Source organism: Scomber scombrus, chromosome 12 (genome assembly GCF_963691925.1).
Source record: "Scomber scombrus chromosome 12, fScoSco1.1, whole genome shotgun sequence".
Classification (NCBI taxonomy): Eukaryota; Metazoa; Chordata; class Actinopteri; order Scombriformes; family Scombridae; genus Scomber; species Scomber scombrus.
Window position 1 is genome coordinate 25,715,298 of NC_084981.1, and position 26,117 is coordinate 25,741,414.

At 40.2% G+C, this 26,117-nt stretch overlaps 1 protein-coding gene across 1 annotated transcript in view; it reads left to right on the forward strand.

Moving 5' to 3' along the window:
• The first annotated feature begins 1,433 nt into the window (after window positions 1–1,433).
• Window positions 1,434–26,117, forward strand: part of atrnl1a (attractin-like 1a) — a 362,787-nt gene continuing 338,103 nt past the window's right edge. Inside the window, exon 1 of the mRNA XM_062429999.1 lies at window positions 1,434–1,554. The gene's annotated coding sequence lies outside the window, so the exon portion shown is untranslated. The remainder of the gene's footprint in view (window positions 1,555–26,117) is intronic.

The window sequence follows — 26,117 nt, forward strand, 5'->3', positions numbered from 1 at the left end:
TAATAGACCACATGACGAAATTACAGAAATACAGCATGGAAAAAAACTGGATAACAGAACCAGATGGATTGATATGAGGAATGTGATGGAATCTGTCATTGGTATTGAATTAATCCATTGTAGACTAGTCTAGTGCCATTTTAATGAAAGCCATACCTCCTGATTTCTTGTAAAGCCAAAAAGCATCCCAAAATCACACATTTAGAGGGAATCTTTGGGGATTTAATGAAGATATTGGCCAGTAAATCAATATCAGAAGAATAGAATGTATCTGTAAATGTATGAGGATTTAATGGAAAAAAAACCTTTAAAAAGTAATTTTTAAAAAAGTATATATATTGACATTATGATGATGCTTTTCTATGACCAAGCTCCTGTTGCACATCTTTTGTGTTAGCTTCATGATAATAAAACATGTGTTCTTCAGTCTGCTCTGCTATTATGATGTTTAAACATAAATGCAAAAGAGAGCAGGCTAAACAGTTAATAGGAAAACATATTGAGACGGTGCAAGTGTGCAGCAGACGAATGTCACTGCCTTTGTCTCCACACAGTGTCCGTGTGCGTCTGCTGCAGGCCTGCATTGTACACTTTAAATGGAACTGCCCCTTTAACTGTGTGGCCGTACTGCTCATGCTCGGGGCTTTGTGCAGGAGTTTCCCAGTCAGGAACCAGCTGTGTGGACGGGAGAGCGACAGCAGACACAGCAAAGAGAGAGAGAGAGAGAGAGGGAGAGAGAGATAGAGGGAAGCACCACTCCGGGAAAAAGAGAGCTGCGGCTGTCGCATCCTCTTCGCACCCGGGCAGAGGGCACGTCTTTGTCTGGGAACGCATCCAGCGAGCACGGCGGCGCACTCTCTCATCCAAGATCCGTGTTTTTATTTTTATATATATATATTTCATCTCTCGGATTTACAGTGTTTGACGCTGGAGCATTCCGTCACGGTCGTGTGTTTACATCCCTTTGACCAGACTGGAAGTTATTTGGGGGAGACTTGTCCTAACGTGTTGTTTATTTAAATGTTTTTTATTGCTTAGAGCGGATGGATCCGATTGGAAATGCCTTCAGAGCGTTTTTAAAGATCCAAACTGCTTCCATCAAAGTTTCATCCTTTTGTCCTGTCCCGCAGCCCGCTTCGGCATGTTCTGACAGTGCGTAAATACCGTTTTGCACAGGCGTCACAGGTAGGTTATCTGAGCCTACCGACACCCTGCTGATGACTACACATCACCTCACAGCGTAAGGTGACAGCTCATTGCCTCTCACTCTCTAAAAAAATAAAAAAAAAGGAAAGACTCCGCGTCCATCATGGATGATGCTGGAGGGATACAGCTATGCACCTGGACCAAGTCGTCCACAAGGAGCGCTCGGGACGTCTTGAAAACATACCTGGGAGTATTTGTGTTGCTTCATCTGGTGCTCCACGCGGAAGCCTCCTCGGTGTCTAAGACGTGCGATAAAACCTGCTTTTCAGGGAGATGCATCAACGGCACCTGCGTGTGTGACCACGGATGGGTCGGGGATCAGTGCCAGCACTGTCAGGGAAGGTTCAAGTAAGTTGATGGGTGATATGACATCTGCACGTGCCTGTAAGGGTTCAAATCTGACCTTTAACATTGACTTTTTTAGTATGGGAAAAGTGCCAATCATGAGGTATTTTGACCAGTGATTCTATCTAAGCTGTATACAGAAGGCTGGAGACTTAAATCTTTATCTAATAATAATAATAATATCAGTCTAATATCAGTTATCTTATTGTACCAAATATGCTATTCAGAGTTTAGTTAATTATGGGAAGTTTGTCTTTACTATCAGTAAGGTGAGGTGTTGTAGGTGTTACCTGGCTGGGTGTATGAGGGGCGATAAATGCCACTGCAAAAACAGGACACTGGCTCTGACATTTGGCAGCTGATTTATTATTTAAGACTATCTAAAGCTGACATTTATCTGGCTGCGTTAAAAGCGAAAAAAAAAATCTCCAGATGGCAATAGCACATCCTCACATGAGCAGGTCAAGTCTATGTATAGCTAAACACACAAATATACAGTTCAATGCAAGTCACGGTTATAGGTTAAAATGCTTGTATTGAAATGTGACTTTTTCTAAATATGACAACATGTAATTTTAATGCACATGCAGCAGATTGGTCTCTGCTGTCAGCTGCAGGAGTGAGTGAGTGAGTGAGTGAGTGAGTGAGTGAGTGAGTGAGTGAGTGAGTGAGTGAGTGAGTGAGTGAGTGAGTGAGTGAGGCGGAGGAGGAGTCACACAGTCTCTCACTTTCACTTTAGGGAACTGCACCCAGGCTGAAAAGCACAGTTGAAGTCACTCTCAGAAATGGCATGGCTGATTATGTTGCATGGGGGGCAAATCCCTAAATTATGTAATTGAATATATATATTTAATAGAGGTTGACTCCACTTTTATTAGAAGGTTCTGCGGCTCAGTGGTTTGATCCGCTTCATCTTTTAAACTATAGAGGGAGAATTTGGGGAAAAGAAGTTCATCTTGACGCCTTTTATTTGTTATTGGACTACGTTTGCGTCCATCTCTGTAGCATGTGAGTTGTGTCTTCAGTGATTGAGTGAGTCTAGTGGAAAAACCCAACAAGGACTGAGCTGCTATACTGGAGAGTAAACAAGCAAGTAGTGGGCTGCGTAAAATAGGCAAATATTTACAGCAACGGCCTAAAAGTGATTAATTAAGATGTATTTTAAGCCACTTGTTAGCGAGTCTGCCCCCACGTTGTTATGAGATCCGTATCCTTGATTATTTGTGTCTGATATTTTCTACAACAACTTATTTGGCTGTTAATCTGAATTAGGAGAGGTTTGATCATGCTTTGTCATTTTAAGAACCAGTTGAATTTGGCTGCCATTCAAAAACATAAACAGACGAAGACTGAGATGGGGTTTTTGGTCGTTTTTTTTATCAGTCTCACTCCCCTGCAACTCTAACACTTTGCAAGGAAACGTGTAAACTATCGCTTATTGTTTATTATGGTTTGAATTGTGAAAATGTCATGATTTAGATGATAGGTAGCTGTTCACTTCACTGTATTTCATCATATTTTCAAGCAAAATTCACATGAAAGTCAGTCATGTTGACACTGAAACTGCAGACCTTGGTCACAGAAATGATGAAAATTATTGTCAGTAACTTTATTTATATAACTCCTTTCATGAGCAGAAGGGACCACAATCATTACAGATGTGCTTGAAAATAATGCAGCTTATTGTATCAAGTCTTTTGTGTTCGTCTTCTCTCCTGTCTGTCAAAAACTGCCTCATCCTTTCACTAACCTTAATAGTAAAGTGGTAAAGAATACTACATCAATTTAGCATTTCTAGATTCATGATTTAAACTTCAAAAAGCATCAAAATCTAAGCAGCAGAATCACAGAATCACACCTTTTCTCATTGCAAACATTCGTCTTCCTCGTCAAAGCTTGGCTCCTACAATCCCCACAATGCAACTCAACTGCCTACTCTTCAGTGAGAGATTCTGGTGTGTTATTCCAGTAGCAGCTCATGTATCCTGCAGCCGATAACCTCTAGCAGAGATGATGAGCTACAGAAGTCTGATAGTCCCAACTTCAGCCCCAACATGTGCAAACTCATGTGACACCACCTGAGACAATTCATCACATTTCACACACCTGCACCTGGAGACACAAGGCTTTAAACTACTTTTTTTTAACCCATAAAATACACTTTTATGGGTAAAATCTGCGCAGTTGGCCTTTAAACTCGAGCACTACATGTTGCCCATTTTTAATATTTCACCAATCTGATACACTGAGATACAGAAACTCACTTCAAAGCACTTTAATTCCACTGGTGGCTCATCCTTAGAGAGCATGCAGCTCACATTTTCAGAGCCCCATGTGGCATTAATCGCCCCTCATACATCTCCAGAGAGGATGACGTTACCTTGTCAGGATCACCTACAACCTGGTCCGCACAAGTATGGGGAATGAGAGATGGCAGGACTTCACTCTGGTGCTTTCTCTCTGGAGGATCGTATCGATTTCTTAAGTCGATGTGATTGTTGTGAGCTGCGGTGAACAGAAAAGGCTGTAGGCTGGACAACAGACGGACAATACCACAGCGGAGTGTGTTTTGTTCTGGTGGCTGCCTGGTGGCAAGTTAGTGTCCATTAATACTGGGTAGTTTAGACACATAAACACACACACACACACACACACACACACACTGAATTGATGTAGATCCCTTCAAGAAAACGTAGAATAACAGTGAAGTTACTGAAGTCTGTCCTTTTGATTTGATGTGATGTTTGCAGGAAAACTCTCTCGAGGTGCGTCAGCTTATTTTCAAAGACAAAGCATCACATTTAACAAAATATTCCACACTATCAACAGTTGTCATCTTGTCTTTTTGTACTTTTATTTTGTAATTTTACCCTCCTATGTTTCAGTTTCTTCCATTTTGTCCTTGTTAATGTTTTTTTTAAGTGGTACGTGGGTGGTTTCTCCTTATCTGAATTAAGGCTATAAGGATGCAGGATGTTGTATTGCTGTACAGATTAAAAAAGCCCCCTGAGGCAAATTTATGTTTTGTGATATTTGGATATAAATATAACAAAAATACTGTGCTTGTATGAACAAAGATGGCGAAACATTGAGAGAAGAAATTATATCTCAAATTTGACATAAATTCTAGGTTTTTAGGAATTAATCTTTACCTACATGAGAGGACGATTTAGAGTATTTTTATGAAATTGATCTTATTTGCTAGTTGTGGAAAATGGAAAGTGTAAATAGAAATGGTATACCTGTTAGTAGCTAGAACAAACATCTCAAAAGAGAAGTCCAGTGTATTCCCTCCTATAGAGGTGTGTATGGTCCTTGAGAGCCTACTTACTAATTCCTATGAATGATTATATGATTGACTTCTTCAAATTCCTTCAGACTAACTGTTTTCTGACTTTTAATAATTTCCTTCATGAAGCTGATTGCTGTTAAAATGCTAACAATGCTAATCCTCCATGCAGAGTTATCCCATATAGGACAGTTTCCTTCGTTGAGGTCAGAGGAAGTACAAGATGTTGGGAAAACAGAATTTGCTGCAACACTATCAAACCATTTAAAGCCTTTTTTTAAAAAGTGAAGCAGCCACAGTATAGTCGTGTAGAAGTATAGTCACAGATCTCACTGACCTTGCTTGGTTTTAACTCGTTTCAAGAAAAGGAATGAGGAAAAGGAATGATAAAAGAAGCCTCAGACACAGGGAGCCGGTTAGATAAGGAGCTGCAGGCGACAGCTTCTCGATGAGGTTTGGTTGAAAGTCGACTACATCAACAGAGTGAACAATGATGGTTTGTTGTGCTGTTTCACATCAAGGGTTCAAGTTCTTTCTATCTTCGTGGTTTGTTTTGTTGTTGTGCACCCTGCTGTGCACGTGCATTATGTAGTTTTCAAGTCATGCTGCAGTATTCATGTCAATACTACTAACAATTGCTATTTGGAAAATCTGCTTTTCCAAAAAAAAGTTCTGATATAATGTACTTAAAGTGGCCTGTTCTATGCAATCTATCACATGACAGGGTGCAATGTGAGAGGCTTGGCTCTTACTGATGACATTACAGAGACTTATCAGCTACTTAGCTCATTGTTTAGCTGTCCGGCTGCAAGTTTATTGTTTGATTCACTCTCATAGCATCGTTTTTCAGCTACAGAAGGCAGCTGTTTGTAGAGAAGAAGCTCTAAAAAGTCACTTTACACTACCAGCAAACAGACACTGTTGGCTGTAGACTAGCTGGTGAACATAGTGGAGCATTTAGCAGCTAAAGAGCCAGATATTTCCCTCAGAGGCTAAAAGAGAGTGAATATTGGACTTATATTTAGCAGGTGGACAGAAACACGATGAACAAATGAGTGATAATGATGCTCCATAACTGCTGGATGTGGAAATAAGCGACTTCAGAGTTGGTCATAAGTCAGTGTTCACAACTTTTTGGCCCCATGTGAAAAAATACTGTTAGGTTTACATCAATTGTGCAGGCCTCATGTCAGCTAAATCTGTCGTTTAAGGTAATTAAAGCCACATTTAACAGTATATAACAATCTATATTAGTGTAATGTAGATGCAAAGTGTTTTTAAACCTCACACAAGTTTAACATTGCATTACATTAATATGCAAGAGGAGCCATTTAGGATTCAGTGTCTTCCTCAGTGAAGGTTCCACACGCGGACAGGAAGTGCCGGGGGATGGAAGCAGCAACCTATCACTCTTACCCGTTAACAACAACTCTCGCAAGTCGTAAATATCTGAGTCTTCTTCTTCCATCCGTCCCATGTGATGTGAACATGACTTTAGACTCTCTTTCCCTGAAGCTCTGGCTTGTCCCGTTACATTTATATCATAATCACAACACACACATAAAAAAAAGCTCTTTTAGACTCTGAGAAAGTTTTATAAATATTAAATCTTAATGCTTTAAAGCAGGTGTGTCAAACATGCGGCCTGTGGGCCAGAACCGGCCTGCCGAGGGTCAGATCCGGCCCACTTTCCTTCCTGTCTTCTTTTCCTTCCTTCCTTTCTGCCATCTTTCTTTCCTCCTTTTCTTTCTTTGTTCCTTCCTTCCTTTCTCCCTTCCTTCCTTCTTTCCTTCCTTCCTTTCATCTGTCCTTCTTTCCTTCCTTCCATCTTTTCATCCTGTCTTTTCTTCCTTCTCTTCCTTTCTTCCTTCAATTTGTCCTTCCTTTCTTCCTTCCATCTTTCCTTTCTGTCTTCTTTTCCTTCCTTCCTTCCTTCCTTCCTTCCTTCCTTCCTTCCTTCCTTCCTTCCTTCCTTCCTTCCTTCCTTCCTTCCTCCCTTCCTTCCTTTCATCTGTCCTTCTTAATGATCCGGGCCACATGAGATCAAATTGGTCTGTATGTGGCCCTTGAATGAAAATGAGTTTGACAGCCCTGCTTTAAAGAATAGTAACTGATGTTTGAGGTTTGAGATGCTCTGTAAGGCTTTGGCTGCACTGTTTCTATCTCTATTACAGTAATACACATATATTTAGGATATGAAGGATACAAATATTGAAATGAATTGAAAATTAATCTATCCTGAAAGCAAATACATACAGTTCAGTACTCTATTGTGAAATTGCGCCTGTTTTTTTTATCATCCTCAGGTTATTATTAATCCATCTTCTGTTTTTTGGGGAGGGATGGTGAACAAGAGAAATCGCCCTGTCAGCAACCAATATTGCAGGAACGCTGCTGTCCAAATAGTTATCTAAAAAGCTACACGCTGTACTTGTGGCTGCATCAGCTGTATCTATAGTGAGGACACAGTGTGGAGAAGCAGTGGAGCCGAGAGAGGCGACCTGTGCTTTCAATATCACTGCTGTGCGCTGGAAAATACTCAATACTGAAACCTCTGTGGTCATTGCACTGCTGTTGGGATAGTCAGGACACACACACGCACACACACACACACCAAACACACACACACTCTTGTGTCTTATATCCACACAGACAGATCCAATAAAGGAGAAATAGGGAGTAGATTCTGTTTGTCTATTGATTTAAGGTATTGGTGGTACGTGTAGTTTATTGGTCTGCAGTCTCACCCTTTGTTTTCCGATGGTGTTCCTTCTCTCTTTCTCTCTCTCTCTCTCTTTCTCTCTCTCTTTCTCTCACTCCCTCTCTTTCTTTGTTTTTTCTCTGCTTCTCTCACTCTCTTTGTCCAGACTAGATAACATCTTTCTTGTTCTCACATACAAAACGCACTCACACACACTCACACAAACAAGTCATAGTAACACACATACAGAGTTCAGTCCGAACCAGATACAAGAACTTAGAAAGAAATACTGAAATTAAACTGCCTTGTTTACTGCAGCAACATATCGACTCTCCTCTGAGCGAAGATCAGAAATCAAAAGAGAGAAGATTAGACTTTATATTCTTTGATTTTATGATGGCTTCTCCTGGTCCTTATTTTGATTCAGTAAAAGCACAATAAAAAGTCTACACACTGCAGCTCCCAATGCAGGCAGATTAATAGGATACCACCCGTGACATTTCGAGCTCAATGCTCTTCTTCAGACTAAAGATCAACTGAATAGTCGCCGTCTTAAACGTCTTAAAGGTCCTGACCGTCACATGATATGCCAATCCCACTCAGCAATCTACAGGTGTACATATAGGTGCAAAATCATAATGGTAGTACCATAAAATAATACTATGAAATAAAGGAAACCATATGTGATAAAAAAAAAAAAAAAACAGTACTGTGCAAAAGTCATTATATTTGTTGTTTTAGCAAGGCTATAATGACCATATAAACATAACACAAAAAGTAAGGAAATGAGTGTTTGTTAGATTATTTCTTTGTTGTAACAATGCCATCCCATAAATGCATGTTCCTTACAAATGTGGCTCCATTTAAAAGGGAAATAAACCGGCTTTCCAACGGTATAAGATGTATTGCTAAGAAGTCTACCAAATACAAATTTCCTTACTTTTTTTGCTATGTTTATAATTATTTCTCAGTCTCTTTATTAGAATACAACCAGAAAATACAGGAAATGTGTATGTCATATAAAACAATCTGGCTCTCTTAAACCTAGATGGACTGGAACCTTAATTAATAATAATAATATTTAATAAAACTAATGTCACATTTTGTGTACATATTTCCTGTATTATCTGTTTCTATGGTAGTAGTGGCCTAAGACTTTTGCACAGTACTGTATATGTGCATGTAGATATAAAGCATTGAGCATGAAACGTCACATGTGGTTTCCTATTAAACCTACCTGCATTGGGAGCTTCAATGTGTGGACTTTTTTCTTGCTTTTACAGATTTAGTTATTTGGTCCAGCACCTGCATTCTTACTCCAGACGCCCAGATCCTTTTAAATACAGCAAATCAAATCTTAACATAAAGCTACTACCTGTCGTTCCATCATCGGCAAAGCAAACTTGTCACACTGAGCCTGATCGCCTCCTGCTACACACACTCTGAACATCAACCCTCGTTAGCTTTCCTGTTAACGTCTCCTTCTTATCTAACTTACACACACACACACACACTAACACAGCGTCTTGTCTTGCACCTTAACTTGTTGAACGCTGGCTCTGAATGTTAATGCTCATTTCAAACTCGTTAAAAAAAGGCCCAACGATTGCCGTCCAAAGCGCCTGAAGTTGTAAAAACACTTTACAAGACCAACGCAAGGTGTGTAAAAACATTTTTGTGGTTGAATCATCTACATTTTTTTTTTACATCTTTGACACATTAAAATCAGATGTTCATTCAAGGATTTTTAGAATAAGGATGTTTTTTGTGGTTTCACACACTTCTAAAATCAGAATGAGTTGTCTTCACACTGCCAGACAGCTTCAGGGACATCTACTGCAGCAGAGATGTGTGACACTTTCTTGTTGAAGCTTCTCATCATCAGACTAAATAGGTTACCTGTTTATCCTCGATTAACCTCACGGCGCGTAGACCGACGTTACAGTATCATCAGGCAGTTTTTAACAGCAAACTTGTCTAATGCGGTACATCAAAGTGAATCTATTTGCCCAAGGTTTGCTAGAATAAACCACTGCATTAATCTCACTTTGTCTCTTGCATGCTAAGTGCAGACAGCCAGAAACACTGGAGGCCAGAAGAGAAATGAACTCACACTGATCAAACATTTTCGAGTCATTATCTCCCAACAGAGATGCAGCGCAGGGTTTTACTGGAAAAGGAAGTTGATGGTGTTAATTGATAGAAGAGAGAGAAAAATATGAAATTATAAAAATCTTGGTCTGGCTTTTCTGGCTCTTCGTCAGCCTGGAGTTCAGTGCGCAGAAGCCACAAAGGAGGGTTTTTTTTTTTTGCCTCTCAGACAACTGGAGCCGAGTAAGCTGTATATATCACAGAAGAGCCTGATAAATGGACTGAGGCGACGGTGAGTGCAGACAACTCCTTCTGCAAGATAGGATTTAAAAATTTACCACCTTTCAGAGTCAGTCTGTAGAGTTAGTGGCATGAAAATAATATTCTACCTATCCATCCATCAAAAAAAAGAGAGCTATATATATATATAAATACTGTAATATATTTTTATTTCTAAAATGGGATTATAGTTGTGGATTAAACCCTTCCACTTCATGTCTGATTTAATCCATCTACTAATGCCGTGACCGCAGTTTAGTTGTTATGGTGGCACCGAAATCCTATTACATGACGTTGGAGCCCATTATGGTTCCCCTTCATCTCTTCACATCACTTCTGTCATGATCATAGACTGTATACTGTTTAGGAAATGGACGTAACATCCGTGACATCACCCATTGGTTTGTGGACTGCTGCTCGGAAGCCAATAGTATCGGATCTGAGCAGCGCCATCTTGAACATTTCAGGTGCATGCTGGGAAAAATAAAAACACGGATTCTACTTATATGGGCATCAGGAGGGGCAAGAGGCGCCCTCCTGAACCTGTGAACCAATCAACCTGTCAATCACAACGTAGCCACGCCCTAATGCTTACCCTGCTTTATCGTCACATATAAAATCAGGGAGGCCAAAATTTCACAAATGAACATCACACTGCATTGAAGAAGGCGTTAAACTAGCGATTGAGACCATAAACACATTTTGAAAACGTTTACTGAGGTTAGAAATCAAGTGAGAAGTTGGTGAATTCTCCATTGACTTGTATAGAGACGGAAGTCCTTTTGACACCAAAACGGTCGCCCCCTGGTGGCCTTTTGATAGAATGCAGTTTTAAGTTACTTCCACGTTGGCATCATATCAGAGGACCGGAACTCCCCACCTGGTCATGATGCATGTCCCCCCCCCCCCCGTTGTTGGTCAGGAAGAATCGGCGCCAGCGAAGACTCCGAGCGGACTGGACTGTAGCGATGCTTTTTAGAGCTCCACTTTTGATCTGGGTTAAGTAAGTTTATCGAATCTGACTGTGAAATATGACTACAGTGGAATCCCTTATCAAATCTATTAAAGCTAACAATTTTAAGTGGCAGAAAAGTGAATGAACTTCATATCCAAGAACTACAAGTAAAGGGGTTGGACGATGAGTAAGAGTTTGTGAGACGCACCGACTTGAACTTGGTTTCTTGGAGCCTAAAACGAAGCTGGAGCAGATGGAATATCTAATATCCATAATTTGTTGAGACTGCAGGATTTTTATCTTGATTGTTTGCAGAATGTACTTTGTGGCAGTGAAGGAACATTAACTTTAAATCAGATAAAGATAATCAAGCACAGCTAAAGTATTTTATAACTTATCATGATTTTAACTTTAACATAATTGTGACTCTCATATTAACTATAATGACGCTGTTAGTTTCTGTTAGAAATATAACATATAATGATATATTAGTTGTACCAGCAGATGTCTGTGTATGGGTCAGTGATAAATAATAAGGGTTGGCAAGATGAGCAATTCAAAAATATCTTAAAAAATAGTTTTAAAAGCAGCATCAGGTTTGTTAAAATGTACATTTAGTATTTTTGTTGGTTTTATATCATTTGAAATGACATTTGCACCATTTTTTACCAAAAGTAAGACTGAATGCTCCTGAAAAAGTCAAATGGTGTAACCACAAAAAAATGATACATATTAAATATTTTATCCACCTACAGTGTATTTAAGTGTAGTCAATTGTATTCCATTACCTTTATTCAATATAAAAGTTGTAATGTAAGATCATGCCAAACTAGTTGATATGGTGTTTTATTGAGAATTTAGTGTTTTTAAGCAAGTTGAATTATTTGGTACAAAGTTTTTATGGTTACACCACTTAGACATTTTTACCATAATCCTCTAATATATTCTCTCAAAATGGATTAAAAGCAGAAATTTGATGCTGGGTCCACAAAAAAAGAATGTGTGCAAGTTATTCATACGTTTATTTTCACATTTTAACCCCTTTTAAATTTGACTAAACCACATGGACACAAAAAAAGCCTCATTGACCCTTTATATAGGTGAAAAAAACATAGTCAGGATACAATAAGATCTGCTAACCTATGGAACAACTGTGAAACAATTGCGTATTTTGGGAGTTTTGATGAGCACATCCGATGCTGGGAAATAAGCAGCTCAGACCATTCTGGAAAACCCCAGTTTACATTCAGTCGTGTTTTGTTTTTGTTTGTTTTTTTTTTACCTCTAAAGCCAACTAAACTGTGGTGGGGTTAAGGATTGGGAAAGATCAGGGCCTGGGTTTAAGAAAGGAAAAACCTAATCACACGTCGGTGCCAAGAAGTGAGATCTGGTCTCCTTCATGAAAGTCAAACGTGCCACATGACTCACTACACAATATACTCACTGCTTCCCACAGCAGTGAGTATATTGTTTAGTGAGTCATGTGCAACTGAAAGCACTAGATGATCATTTTAGTTTAGTTATTTGATTATTAATGATGGTTATTTTTTAAGTTTAGTTGCATAATTTACCAATATGGAGGTAATTACTTGGACAGGAGGTGTAGGAGCACAATTGTAACTCTGCCACTTATAGTAATAAGTGTATAAGTCTGTGTGTGTGTGTGTGTGTGTGTGTGTGTGTGTGTGTGTGTGTGTGTGTGTGTGTGTGTGTGTGTGTGTGTGTGTGTGTGTGTGTGTGTGTGTGTGTGTGTGTGTGTGTGTGTGTGTGAGAGAGAGTGGGTAATTAATATCACAACTATGCACCTGCTAATTATCAGTTATTATCATTTTTTTGTCATAATTGTCCACTTTTCCTCAACATTACATCATGCACAGTCTCTTATAAGAGCGCTGTTCCTTTTTTCCTTTAATACAATAAATGCAGCTCAAAGTTCTTTAAGACAAGATACATTACACACACCTACAGTACTGCTTCATATAAAAGAAGCATCCTGCAATGTTAAAGAGGACATAAATAAACACGTTAATGTAATATAAGATGGAATATAGAAAAAAATAGTTAAGAAACAATACATAAAATCAAATTAAAATGCATCTATTAAAAGAAGTGCAGTAGTTAAAAGCTAAAGAGAATAATTTTCCTTCCCTGATATCTAAAGGTACTTTGTTCCATAGTTTTTGGGACGTAATTGACAAAAGCTGCATCCTCTCCTTTACAATAAACAATATATAAAATAAACCTCCTTACATTAGCATCTCACCAGCTAACTCTTTAAGCTTTGATAGTCACTGCAAAACTAGGCTGAAAGAGGACAGAGGCGTATCCTGAAGTGATGGAGTGTGTTCACCATTAATGATGCGGCTCAACGCTGCTGGTTACTATGACTACTCTACTTTCATTTCTTTATAAGTTGTCTTATTTAATTCACACTGTGTCCATTCATTTCTATAGTTTGAGGTCCCAAACATCTCATAAGAATCAATCAATCAATCAATCAACCTTAATTTGCTTAACAAATATATAATTAGTATCATTTAAAGTGCTTCACAGATCACTGATAAGCCGATAATAAGACACAGAATATGTAGACTGTGAGCAGTAAAACAATATTAGAGACTAATGAACATCATAAATACATATTATGAAAATGTAATAAAGTAAAATAAAAGATATAGATAATAAAACTATAAGATTTAGAAGTTAATTAATTTGAAACTAATCAAATATTAACTAAGCTTTAACCCTCCTGTTGTCCTCGAGTCAAGGAAGGGAGGATGGGAGGGAGGAAGAAGGAAGGAAAGGAGGGAGGGAGGGAGGGAGGGAGGGAGGAAGGAAGGAAGGGAGGAAAGAAAAGAAGGAAGGGAGGAAGGAAAGGAAGGAAGTAATGGAACGAAGGGAGGAAGAAGGAAGGAAAGGAGGGAGGGATGAAGGAAAGGGAGGAAGAAGGAAGGTAATGAGGGAGGGAGGAAAGAAGGGAGTAAGAAGGGAAGGAAGGAAGGAAGGAAGGACGGAGGAAAGAAGGAAGGAGGAGGGAGGGAGGGAGGGAGGGAGGAAAAGTGGAAGGGAGGAAGTAAGGAAAGAAGGACAGAGGAAAGAAGGAAGGGAGTAAGGTAGGGGGGAGGAAAGAAAGAGAGAAGGAGGAAGGAAAGGAAGGAAGGAAGGAAAGAAGGAGGGAGGGAGGGAAGGAGGAAGGAAGGACAGAAGGAAGGAATAAAGGGGGATGGAGTAAGGAAAGAACGAAGGGAGGAAAGAGAGAGGAAGGAAAGAAAGAGAGAAGGAGGGAGGAAAGAGAGAGAGAAGGAGGGAGGGAGGGAGGAAGGACAGAAGGAAGGAAGGAAGGGAGGAAAGAAGGAACAGTGAAAACAGACGGGGTCAATTTGACCCGGGAGGACGACACGAAGGTTAATAATAAAAAACTGGATTAAAGAGCTAGTTAAATTTGATGAAAAGCAATGACTCAATAAGAAGGAAGGAAATAATCATAACACAATAAACAAAATAAAATACTATTTTTCAACATGAATGCAATAAAATATGCTGCTACATCATACCATCATGCTGTTTATTTTCTATGTAGATTCATTTCTTTTCAAGCTGTTTTTACATTAATCCTTCAACATCATCCCACATGGGAAGACAGGAGGAAGAAATTCACCTTAATTGACGTGCGGTGCGACACCGTAAACAAACGAAAACCTGGAGGCTTGATGTTCGTTCCTGAGAGACACAAACTGTGACACGACGCTGCAACATGTTTAATGCCTTAGGAGAGCACTGGAGTAGTAATCAAGTTGATAATCCTCTAAAAATTTCATATCTCAGAACATTATGCTGCTCGCCGTAAATTACAGAGTTACAAAATATATGCATAGATAGTCAGAGACACAAAGTGATCTAAATATAACCGCTGCTGGCTTTGTGATGCCTGAAGATAAAGAGAGCGGAGCCATCCGAGGACAAAAACATCCACATGGACGCTTTATTGAGAGACAGGCTGAGTAGAGACAGAATAGAGTGCTTTCCTGACATCAGAGTCATCATCTGCTGACATGGGCCTCAACCCGTGTGTGTGTGTGTGTGTGTGTGTGTGTGTGTGTGTGTGTGTGTGTGTGTGTGTGTGTGTGTGTGTGTGTGTGTGTGTGTGTGTGTGTGTGTGTGTGTGTGTGTGTGTGATTATGTGTGTTTAAGCCCCAGGCCGTGTGCAGTGATGATGACACAGCTTGTGAACTAAAGTTGCCACCGTACTGTGCTGAGTTGCGAACGTGTGTATGTTTGTTATGTTTGTGTGTATGTCCATGCCATGTGTGTGTTTTGCATGTGTGTGTTTTGCATGTGTGTGTGTGTGTGTGTGTGTGTTCATGAGAGAAAGCATGTGAGTGTTTGGGAGGGAGGAGCGTCGGACGGCCATCTGTCCAGTGTGAGTTAATCCCGCCATGATGAGAGAGAGATGCAAGGGCAAAACACACACACACACACACACACACACACACACACACACACACACACACACACACACACACACACACACACACACACATACACACAGTTGGATTGGTGGGTGTATTACATGAATCATAACCCCCCCTGTGTTCGGACCCTGAGGTTGCAGCAGTTTCAGAGAGATGGGAAAGGTTTGTTCTGGTGACATCATCATCAGGGGACGTGAATCCCACTGACACTTTATCTGTAGCTGCATTAAATAAAGACTTTAAAGGAAAAAAAAAACTGACCTGATTTTCACCCAGTTTTTACTTCAAACTGATTCATCACCAACAGGATATGTGCAGTTGTCACTCAGCTTAAACTTCCAGACGTTAATTTATACTATTTTACTATTGAGTTTTTGACTGTGATAATTATTATTCTACTATTTAACACACTTAATAGATTAATTTTATACAAAAATACAAAAATAAAGCAATAATTAACCAATACATTCATATATAATGAGTGCTATAATTGGTTGCAGCCTCACATGAAAGAAATTAATTGATAACAGTTTGAATAAATATGAATCTCTGTTTCATCTCTCTGATTTTTTGACTGTGATTATTATTATTTTAATATTAAACGCACTTAATAGACAATATTTTATAAAATAAAACAATATAATATGGAGCACGTTTTGTTGCAGTCTAATCTATAAGATTATATTTTGCCAAAACTCTTCAATAGGCACAATTTCTACTTCTTATTATTATTATTTTGACCTGAGAACCTTTACATACTGTTCAGCCCACAATGACAATAAACAAACTTGAACTAGAAGATATTATCCTAACCCTTGTGACACAATAAAGGTCAAAGGTTAACTTTAATGAGCAGCTCATCCTCTGAAAACCATAATATCCACAATATATTTAAAGGGGACGTATCATGCATATTTCCAGCTTTATATTTATATTCTGTGGCTCTACTAGAATATCTTTGCATGATTTCCAGTTAAAAAAACTTCCTTATTTATCTTCTACTGGTCCTTTATGCAGCTCCTCAGTTCAGCCTCCTTCTATTAACAGGCCGTTTTAGCTCCTGTCTCTTTAAGGCTCCTGTTGTCCTCGAGTCAAGAAAGGAAGGAAAGGAGGAAGAAGGAAGGGAGGGAGGAAGGAAGGAAAGGAGGAAGGAAGGGAGGGAGGAAGAAGGAAGGAAAGAAGGGAGGAGGGAGGGAGGAAGGAAAGAAGGACAGAGGAAAGAAGGGAGGAAGGAAGGAAAGAAAGAGAGAAGGAGGGAGGGAGGAGGGAAGGAAGGAAGGAAGGAGGGAAGGAAAGAAAGAGAAGGAGGGAGAAAGGACAGGTGGATGGAAGGAAGGGAGGAAGGAAGGAGGATAGAAGGGAGTGAGGGAGGGAGGGAGGGAGGGAGGAAAGGAGGAAGAAGGAAGGAAGGGAGGAAGGAAGGAAAGGAGAAAGGAAAGGAGGAAGAAGGAAGAAAAAGGAGGACAAAGAAAAAAGGTAGGGAGGAAGGGAAAAAAAGGAAAGAAGGAGGGAGAGAAGAAGGAAGGACAGAAGGAAGGACGAAAGGGGGATGGAGGAAGGAAAGAAGGAAGGGAGGAAAGAAGGAACAGTCAAAACAGACAGGGTCAATTTGACCCGGGAGGACAACACGAAGGTAAAGGCCCCACCACCCAAATGAGTCCACTCTGTTGTCAGCGAGCTGTTGTCAGGTTTAGTAACTTTGACCTTATTTAACTTATACATCCAACATTATATTAGTACAAAAATGACAAAAAGCTCGATATGACCCCTTTAACTTTGCCTGCCTCGTGTGCAAAGTTGACAAATGGACTTGAGCCGAACGATCAGTGAGAGTTTATGAAGTGCAGAAAGGTCTCATCCTATCATTAATATTATAATACAGAATATATAAAACTTTCATTGCAACCATTAGTCATTAGATTTTAATAATACTATCACTTTGTACAAATTGCCAATAAAAAATGTACAAATGTAGTTTTAATAACCCTTTAATGTAACGGACACATTAAGTTTATAGCTTTAAAATTACATTAAGTATGAAATGAAAATACACACAACTCTTAATTTAATCTAAAAATAATGAGATGTGGTTTCAAGGCAATATGCTAAACCTTTTATCTGCTGCTCCATCATACACACACACACACACACACACACACACACACACACACACACACACACACTCAGCGGATCAATAATCATTTGGCTGCGTCCGTACACTCATCACATGATGATCATTTAACTTCTCTGTGCGTTGTACAGTAATCAGATGAGTGTTTCTGGTGAAGTCTCTCCATCACACGATAATTAGACAAGTGTTGAAGGAGAAAAGTCTTCCAGTTGGTTCCTTTGCCTTGTTGCCTTATTTTTGCTGAACTCGCTGTGTGTATGGAGAATATCTGGCTGGGTATCGGGTTATAATGTCCTTTTTTTGTATGTTTGTTACATTTAACCCTCCTGTTGTCCTCGAGTCAAGGAAGGAAAGGAGGAAGAAGGAAGGAAGGAAGAAAGGAAGGAAGGAAGGAAGGAAGGAAGGATGGAAGGAAGAAAGAAGGAAGTAAAGGAGGGAGGAAGGAAGGAGGGAAGGGAGGAAGGAAGGAAGGAAAGGATGGAAGAAGGAAAGAAGGAAGGGAGGAAAGAGAGAGAGAAGGAGGGAGGAAGGACAGACGGAAGGAAGGAAGGGAGGGAGGAAAGAAGGAACAGTCAAAACAGACGGGGTCAATTTGACCCGGGAGGATGACACAAAGGTTACGGAAATTGGCTCAACCTAAAATACTACATTATTTCAACTTATATGACCAAGTTACTGAAGATAATAGTAGTTAAATAGTTTTCTATATAAGTCCTTAACCTTTGTGTCGTCCTCCCGGGTCAAATTGACCCTGTCTGTTTTGACTGTTCCTTCTTTCCTCCCTCCCTTCCTTCCTTCCGTCTGTCCTTCCTCCCTCCTCTCTCTCTTTCCTCCCTTTCTTCTTTCCTTCTTCCATCCTTTCCTTCCTTCCTTCCTCCCTTCCCTCCTTCCTCCCTCCCTCCTTTACTTCCTTCTTCCTCCTTTCCTTCATTCCTCCCTCCTTTCCTTCCTTCTTTCTTCCTTCCATCCTTCCTTCCATCCTTCCTTCCTTCCTTCCTTCCTTCCTTCCTTCTTTCCTTCCTCCCTTCCTTCCTTCCTTCTTCCTCCTTTCCTTCCTTGACTCGAGGACAACAGGAGGGTTAAACCTGAACTAATAGTCAGAATCAACGTTTTGCAAACTTCTCCGAGACATTTTGCTTTTGTGCTCATGAATTTCTGCCACTTTCAAACTCTACCCAATGGTATGAGATGATCATGAGAGATAATTTTGTACTATTAAGAAATGATACAAGGCTTGCACTATTGGTTGAAAGTCAAACTTTTCAATTTTGCATCAGCTGTGAGCCTGCGAGTAAATCAGATGATCACAGACTAGAGTGCAAAAACAGGACAGTAAAACATCAGAGGAATTTAGTTTCTTAAATCTGACTTGTGCCTCCTACAGGCAACAGAAACAAGTTGAATTTGTTATTTGTACATAGACACTGCGCCAATATAGATTGTTATATGCTGTTAAATGTGGCTTTAATTACCTTGAATGACTCATTTGGCTGACATGAGGCCTGCACATTTGTTTTAAACCTAACTATTTTTGGCCAAAAAGTTGTGAACACTGACAAATGACCAGCTCTTAAGTTGATATGTTGGATTTATTAGCAAAGAGCTGCTTATTTCTATATTCAGCTGCTACAGAGGAACATTATCATTCATGTGTTCATCGTGTTTCTGTCCACCTGCTGAATGTAAAGTCCAATATTCACTCTCTTCTAACTCCTGAGGGAAATATCTGGCTCTTTAAGCTGCTCAATACTCCACTATGTTCACCAGCTAGTCTACAGATAACTGTGTCTGTTTGCTGTTTGGTGCTGAGCAGATAGTGTACAGTGGCTTTTTTAGAGCCATTACTACCTGCTGCAACTGAAAATGACACTATGAGAGCGCTGAGAGTAAAATACAGTAAAGTTGCAGCCGGACAGCTAAACAATGAGCTGAAACTCACTATAAAGCTCCGTAAAGCTGCAGAGTCTCTGATAATTATCTATAGGTTCATCACTACGAGCCACGACCAACACATTACACACTGTCATCTCATATGTTGTTATAATGAAAAATATCAATACACCTGCTGTTAAATGTCTTTCATGACACATTTCCAGTACCTGAGGCTGGACGCAGGATTCATATTATATGTTTGTGGCAGATGGAGGGAATTAAAGTTAAGTAAAGTGCAGGATGTATTGCAGCATCTTTCAACAGCTGCAGCAGTTTGTTAGCAGGTGGAGCCTCATGCTGCTGCTTTTTCTCAGGGTTATTTTTTGGTGGAAGTTAATTTATGCACGTTTGATTTGGGCTCTTTACATGACTGTTTCCATTTTGGTTTGAAAGTGAACACGCTATGTACTTAAAACCTGCTGCTAAGAATGAGAATAGAATTGGGAAACAGCTTACAGTCGGTGTTGTTTCACCCTTCAATTCACTGTACAAACCACAACCAGCTCCTGCCAGCGTCCGTCCCTCTAGACATCATGTAACTACTTCTTCAACAAAAGCCATACAAGAGTTTTTTCCTTTCCTTTTTTTTTTTTTTTTTTTTAGCTGGAAGGCTTTTATTGTGGCGAGCGACCACAGGAAGCATCGAGTTAAACATTAAAAGGATCGTTTTTGTTTTGTTTGTTCATGCTTCTGTCCATCCTTGAATTTTAACCAAAAAATGTGAGCGAGAACAGATTTGATTCAAAGCAGCAACCACAGACAGATATGAATTTACACTTTTATTATCCATGGCCGGGTGTGTGTGTGTGTGTGTGTGTGTGTGTGTGTGTGTGTGTGTGTGTGTGTGTGTGTGTGTGTGTGTGTGTGTGTGTGTGTGTGTGTGTGTGTGTGTGTGTGTGTGGTCAGGCTGTGAACTGGATTGTTGCAAATGAGTTATTTTCCTGGCAGGGAGCATTTCCCTCCTCTCTCTCTCTTCCTCTCTTCTTCTCTCTCTCTCTTCCTCTCTTCTTCTCTCTCTCTCTCTCTCTGTCTCTCTGTCTCTCTCTCTCTATCTCTCTCTTCCTCTCTTCTTCTCTCTCTCTCTCTCTATCTCTCTCTGTCTCTGTCTCTCTCTCTCTCTCTTCCTCTCTTCTTCTTCTCTCTCTCTCTCTCTCTCTCTCTCTCTCTCTCTCTCTCTCTTTTAACCCAACCGGCCAAGGCAGATGGCCGCCCACCCGGAGCCCGGTTCTGCTCGAGGTTTCTTCCCGTTCTCGTCGCCAACTGCTTGCTCATGGAGGGAAGCTTGGTGTCTGTAAATAACACTGGAGAGAGACCGGTCTAGACCTGCCCTGAGATAACTTCTGCTATGATTTAACACTACATAAATATAATTGACTTGAATTGACTCTGAACCTTCCTCTCACATCCTTTCACTTGTCTGCTTCTCATCTCTCCATCTGCACTGCTCACTGTAACTGTCTCAATGTGTCCAAGTGTGAGAACACACACTTTTCTTGCCATCCATCCACCCACAACAAGATGTATTACCCTTTTGCTTCCAAACTGGATTTTCAAATGATTTCACCCCTAAAGCATGCGATAGCTCTGCTTCCCTCTGTATTTCTTTGTGTTGTTTATGTGTGTTTCTCTCTTTCTCTCTGTATGTGTGTGTGTGTGTGTGTGTCTGTGTGTGTGTGTGTGTGTGTGTGTGTGTGTGTGTGTGTGTGTGTGTGTGTGTGTGTGTTTCTGCATGTGCTGGGCGGGTGGGTGGGTGGGTTTATAGCGAGTGCAAGGCCTGGATTGTTTGTGTTCATGTCTGGTTGTTTGCCCACGTTCTCTTGTAACTCTCAGTCCGCTTCGATTTTGTTTTCCTTTTTCTGCCTCTGACGTGATGTTCACAGTGCTCACGCCAGCAGGGACTGTGTGTGTATATGTGTGTGTGTGAGTATTTATGAGGATGAAAAAGGAAAGACACAAGGAGAAAGAGAGGAGGGAGGGGGGGTTATAGGAAGCCATAAACACATACACATGTACCTGGTGAGAACATGCATTCAGCCTGAGGGTGAGGAGTCATTTTGTTGTGTCCTGTCACTCTCTGCCAGGTGGATCGGTCAGAGCGCCATGTTATTTACAGCTGTGCTCAACATCACCTGAGGCAGTTGTTGTGGTTTGCAGCTTTTTTTTTTTACACCTGTTTTTCAGCTCATGAAAAAAAAAACATGCACAAGATAGCAACACCTTTTGTTCTGTTAACAAAGCCCCTCGTTTATGTGTGTGTGTCATCTCGTCTCATATACTGCTAAAATACTGATGTGATTTATAAGCTGTCATCTGTCTTCAGATCTTTGGACTATTGGGCTGCATTAGTGATTCATCATTGTGTCTATGATGTGTCCAAAAATAATGAGATATATCTTTTTAATTTCTTAAAGCCCAAAGGTGATGTCTTGTTTTTATGGCATCAACAGCCCCAAACACAAAGATATTCAGTGTATTGTTATGTGTGACACATAAGAGCTCAAACCCAGCAAATATTTGATATTTTTCCTTAAAAATTATTGATCAGCCCGTTTATCAGAATAGTTGCTGATTGATTTTCTGTCGATTGATTATTTGACTAATTGTTGCAGATCTACTTTGGCTCTAAAATGCTCCAGACCACAGGTTGGTTGTAAAGCAACTAAAGCTAATTCATTAAAAATTCAAGAAGGAGAAGTAGGCTAACTCATCATTCTGGATAAAACCAAAGCTAATAAAATACTTTTAATAATAAAACAATAACATAAGTTTTAAAAGTCTACTCAAAAACACACAAGCAGTTGTGAGTCATTTCTGTTGATACTGGTTCCTAACTAACAAACAGTGCTTTACACCAGGAATGTCCAAACTGCTCCATGAAGGGTTATGTGCCTGCAGGTTTTTGTTCCAACTAATCAAGAGCACAAGATTCGACTGAGATCAACTGAGATCTGTTAATCAAAGAGTCAAGCCTGGTGTGCTCTTGCTTGGTTGTAATGAAAACCTGCAGCCACATGAACCTTTATGGTAATAGTTTGGACATCTCTGTTTTACACTCTCATCAGGCGATCACACTGGACACCTAAAAGATGCTACCCTCCTTTGAAATAAGAGTAATATTAATATTATCAAAGAAACAGGTTGTCCATTGTCATTTCTGATTGGTTTCTCTGTTCTCTCTGAGAGCAGTTGCTAGGGAAACGAGAATAATGACCCTCATTCCTGACATATTTTAGTTTAGTTTCCATCTGCGTGTGTTTGTTAAACTAAATGAACTTAAACCAAAGCTGAGCTCAGTGCACAGCTGTAGAGTTGAGATGAGAATCAGAGCGGTTGACCGCACGACAGGTGGACACACTGCAGAAAAACCAATAAACTCAGCAGGATTCAGGTCTGCTTCAAAGATATGTAGAGTAAACATTAAATCTAAATCTAGAGACACCTAGCGTGCAGAAAAATACTACAAATGCATCCAAATACATACAAAATGCTACGAATCGGCTCCTTCTACCTCTACATAATGGGTACAATTTGATCGCTTTTACAACAAATTCAGTAATCGTAAATAGCACACAGCTAAGCATAATTTCCAATTGAGAGTCTGACCGCGTTCTACTGTCTGACTGCGTACTTCCCTTATTAATTTTGCATTCAAACTTCCACTAATTCAAGCTCAAATACGCTGACCTCCATAACACAGCTTTCTCATCATCGTCTCTCAGCCGCCTTCTGAAAAACCTCAAACATGACAGCGAAATGGGAACAAATTCAAGGTTTTAGAAAATGAAAACTGTGATTGTTTACATTCCCGAGAAGATTGCAGCATCATAGTTCGCCGCTCTGTAAGATGAGTAATGCTTTACGTCATGCTCTGCATCAGACGCTCTACCTCACACTAACTTTGGTGCAGTCAGCTTGAAAGTCTCAGTCTTGTTGTTATTGGTGAAGCTCGACTTTTTCTGCAACTTCTCTGTGGATTTGTGTGGCATTCGATTAAACAGAGGTTTGTTTAGTGGCTAATTACTGCACATGAACCAAACCTCTGCCACTTTTTAAATGTGACTGTTCTGTATATTGTCTTAGCTTCAGGTCTCATGTATCAGACAGCATGTGTTGGAGTGTATTTAGGGCTTAGCAAGCCTATGTTGGGTGTGGTGTGGGGATTTTGTGTTGTGTGTGTCTGTGTCTGTGTGTGTGTGTGTGTGTGTGTGTGTGTGTGTGTGTGTGTGTGTGTGTGTGTGTGTGTGTGTGTGTGTGTGTGTGTGTGTGTGTGTCTGTAAAGTACAGGAAACCATCCCATAATATGACAGAGAGGCTGACAACATGGGATAGAGATTTTGGTCATCATGGCAACGCTTTGCAGCCCCTGTAACACAATAGTTTTTTAATGCAGACCACATGTGATGGGGCTCACCATAGGGGAGGACACACACACACACACACACACACATGCACACACACACACGCACACACATATGCACACACACACACACACACACACACACACACACACACACACACTCCTCTGTTGGCTGCAGGACATTGTGTATAATCAGCATGTGGTCAGGCTGGGCTGGGTGCAAACTCTGTAATAATACAGCAGCCTGTTGTCAAGACTGTAATAAAGGCTCTATTTTTACACACGCACACACACACAAACACACACACACACACACACACACACACACACACACACACACGCACACGCTGTCTCGCTGTGCCAGTACACAGGAGGAGACAGAATAGCTCCAAGTTAAAAAATAACACTCATGTTGATTGACCAACATCATCAACTTCAGTTTAAATACAAGCTAAAAAGTTTATGCAACAAAAATATATATAAACGGCCTCTGTGGAAGATTTTAGCTCCCATGACGACGGTTAGATGTTTGACTTGGAGCAGGGGTTGACACATTTAAGGAAAAACCAGCATAAAGTGCTTTTGTAAAGTGTTTCACCACAAACCTCCAAAACATCTTCAGTGTTTCTTCTTAAGTATTTAAATACACGTAAAAGTCTTGTTTTTAAAGTTATACTGAAGTGAAAGTATAAATCTGTGAGCAGGATGACTAAAAATGCATCATCATGCAGACTGAGGAGCTGTAGTTTAAGGACATGTACTAGATCTCATGAATAAAATCACTGAAAAAAGGAAATATTACTGGAAGCAAATATTACAACCTTATCTGTAGAGAATTAAATACACACAGAAGTTTTTCCATTTGACAAAATCACTTTTGAAGGAAGAATAATCCCACTTGAACTAATGTGTCAAGTAGAATGATCATATAAGGTGATTATTAATATCTTCAACTTGTTTCTTATTACTTTCTCAGATAAAAAGCCACGCTCAGTCTCGTTTTATGTCAGTCAGACTCACCTTGATCAAATATATGTTCCTATTTAATGCAGTGAAAAAGCATCGTAATGATGGAAAATGAACTTGTAGGAAGCAAAGAGCATCTTAAGAAGCCTTAAAACCTGCAGGAGCAACAAAAGACACCATGTTTTCACTCGTTATCACCACACCTGCATAAAGGAAACACTTTTAACTCCTAAGATTTATGTTTTTTTTGGGAAAGTTGCCACCAGACAGCTTAACAATTAGCATGCATTTCATCTTCTATGGATTCATAGTCGAGGGGAGAGCTGCATAGTCGCTGATACGTCTGTGTAAGTTGATCACAGTCATTTAATACATAGATTATAGCTGCTTTAAGTTATGGTAACATTTAGGAACTCAGGTGTGTTATAATTACACAAATCTTCCTCTCAACATACTATTTGTTCTATCTCCTTTTGTTCTATCGCTTCTTTTACTTACTTATTATTTATCGTCCCCATTTTAGCCTTCGTATCAAATTGACTCCGTCTGTTTTGACTGTTCCTTCTTTCCTCCCTTCCGTCTGTCCTTCCTCCCTCCCTCCTTCTCTTTTTCTTTCCTTCCTCTCTCTTTCCTCTCTTCCTTCTTTACTTCCTCCATCCCCCTTTCTTCCTTCCTTATGTCCTTCCCTCCTTCCTCCTTCCTGCCTTTCTTCCTTTCTTCCTCCCTTCCTTCTTTCATCCCTTCCTTATTTCCTCCCTCCCTCCTTCTTTCTTTCTTTCCTCCCCCCTACCTTCCTCCCTTCCTTCTTTCCTCTGTCATTCTATCCTTCCTTCCTTCCTTCCTTCTTTCCTCTGTCTTTCTTTCCTTCCTTCCTCCCTTCCTCTTTTCCTTTCTCCCTCCCTCCTTCCTTCTTTCCTCCCTCCCTCCCCCCTCCCTTCCTTCCTTCCTTATTTCCTCCGTCCTTCCTTCCTTTTCCCTCCCTCCTTCCTCCCTCCCTTCCTTCCTTATTTCCTCTGTCCTTCCTTACTTCCTTTCCTACCTCCCTTCATTCTTTCCTTTCCTTTCCTCCCTCCCTTCCTTCTTTCCTTTCCTTTCCTCCCTCCCTTCCTTCCTTGACTCGAGGACATAATGGGACTAATATTAAATGATCTTATCTTAGTCTCATAACTAAATAACAGATTAGTGTTAAAACAGTTTTAATCTGAGAGGAAAGATGCTCTGCTATAGTTTTAGTCATTTCCTGCTGTGTGTAACATTTTCAGGTTTCCTCCAGGTTAACCGACCCGAGGGCCACACTTAATAGACTGACTCATAAAGTCTATTAACCTTTAGAGTGCGGAGAGTCATTAGGGAGCCGGGTTCGGTGTTCCTGCCCCCCCCCCCCCCCCCCCCC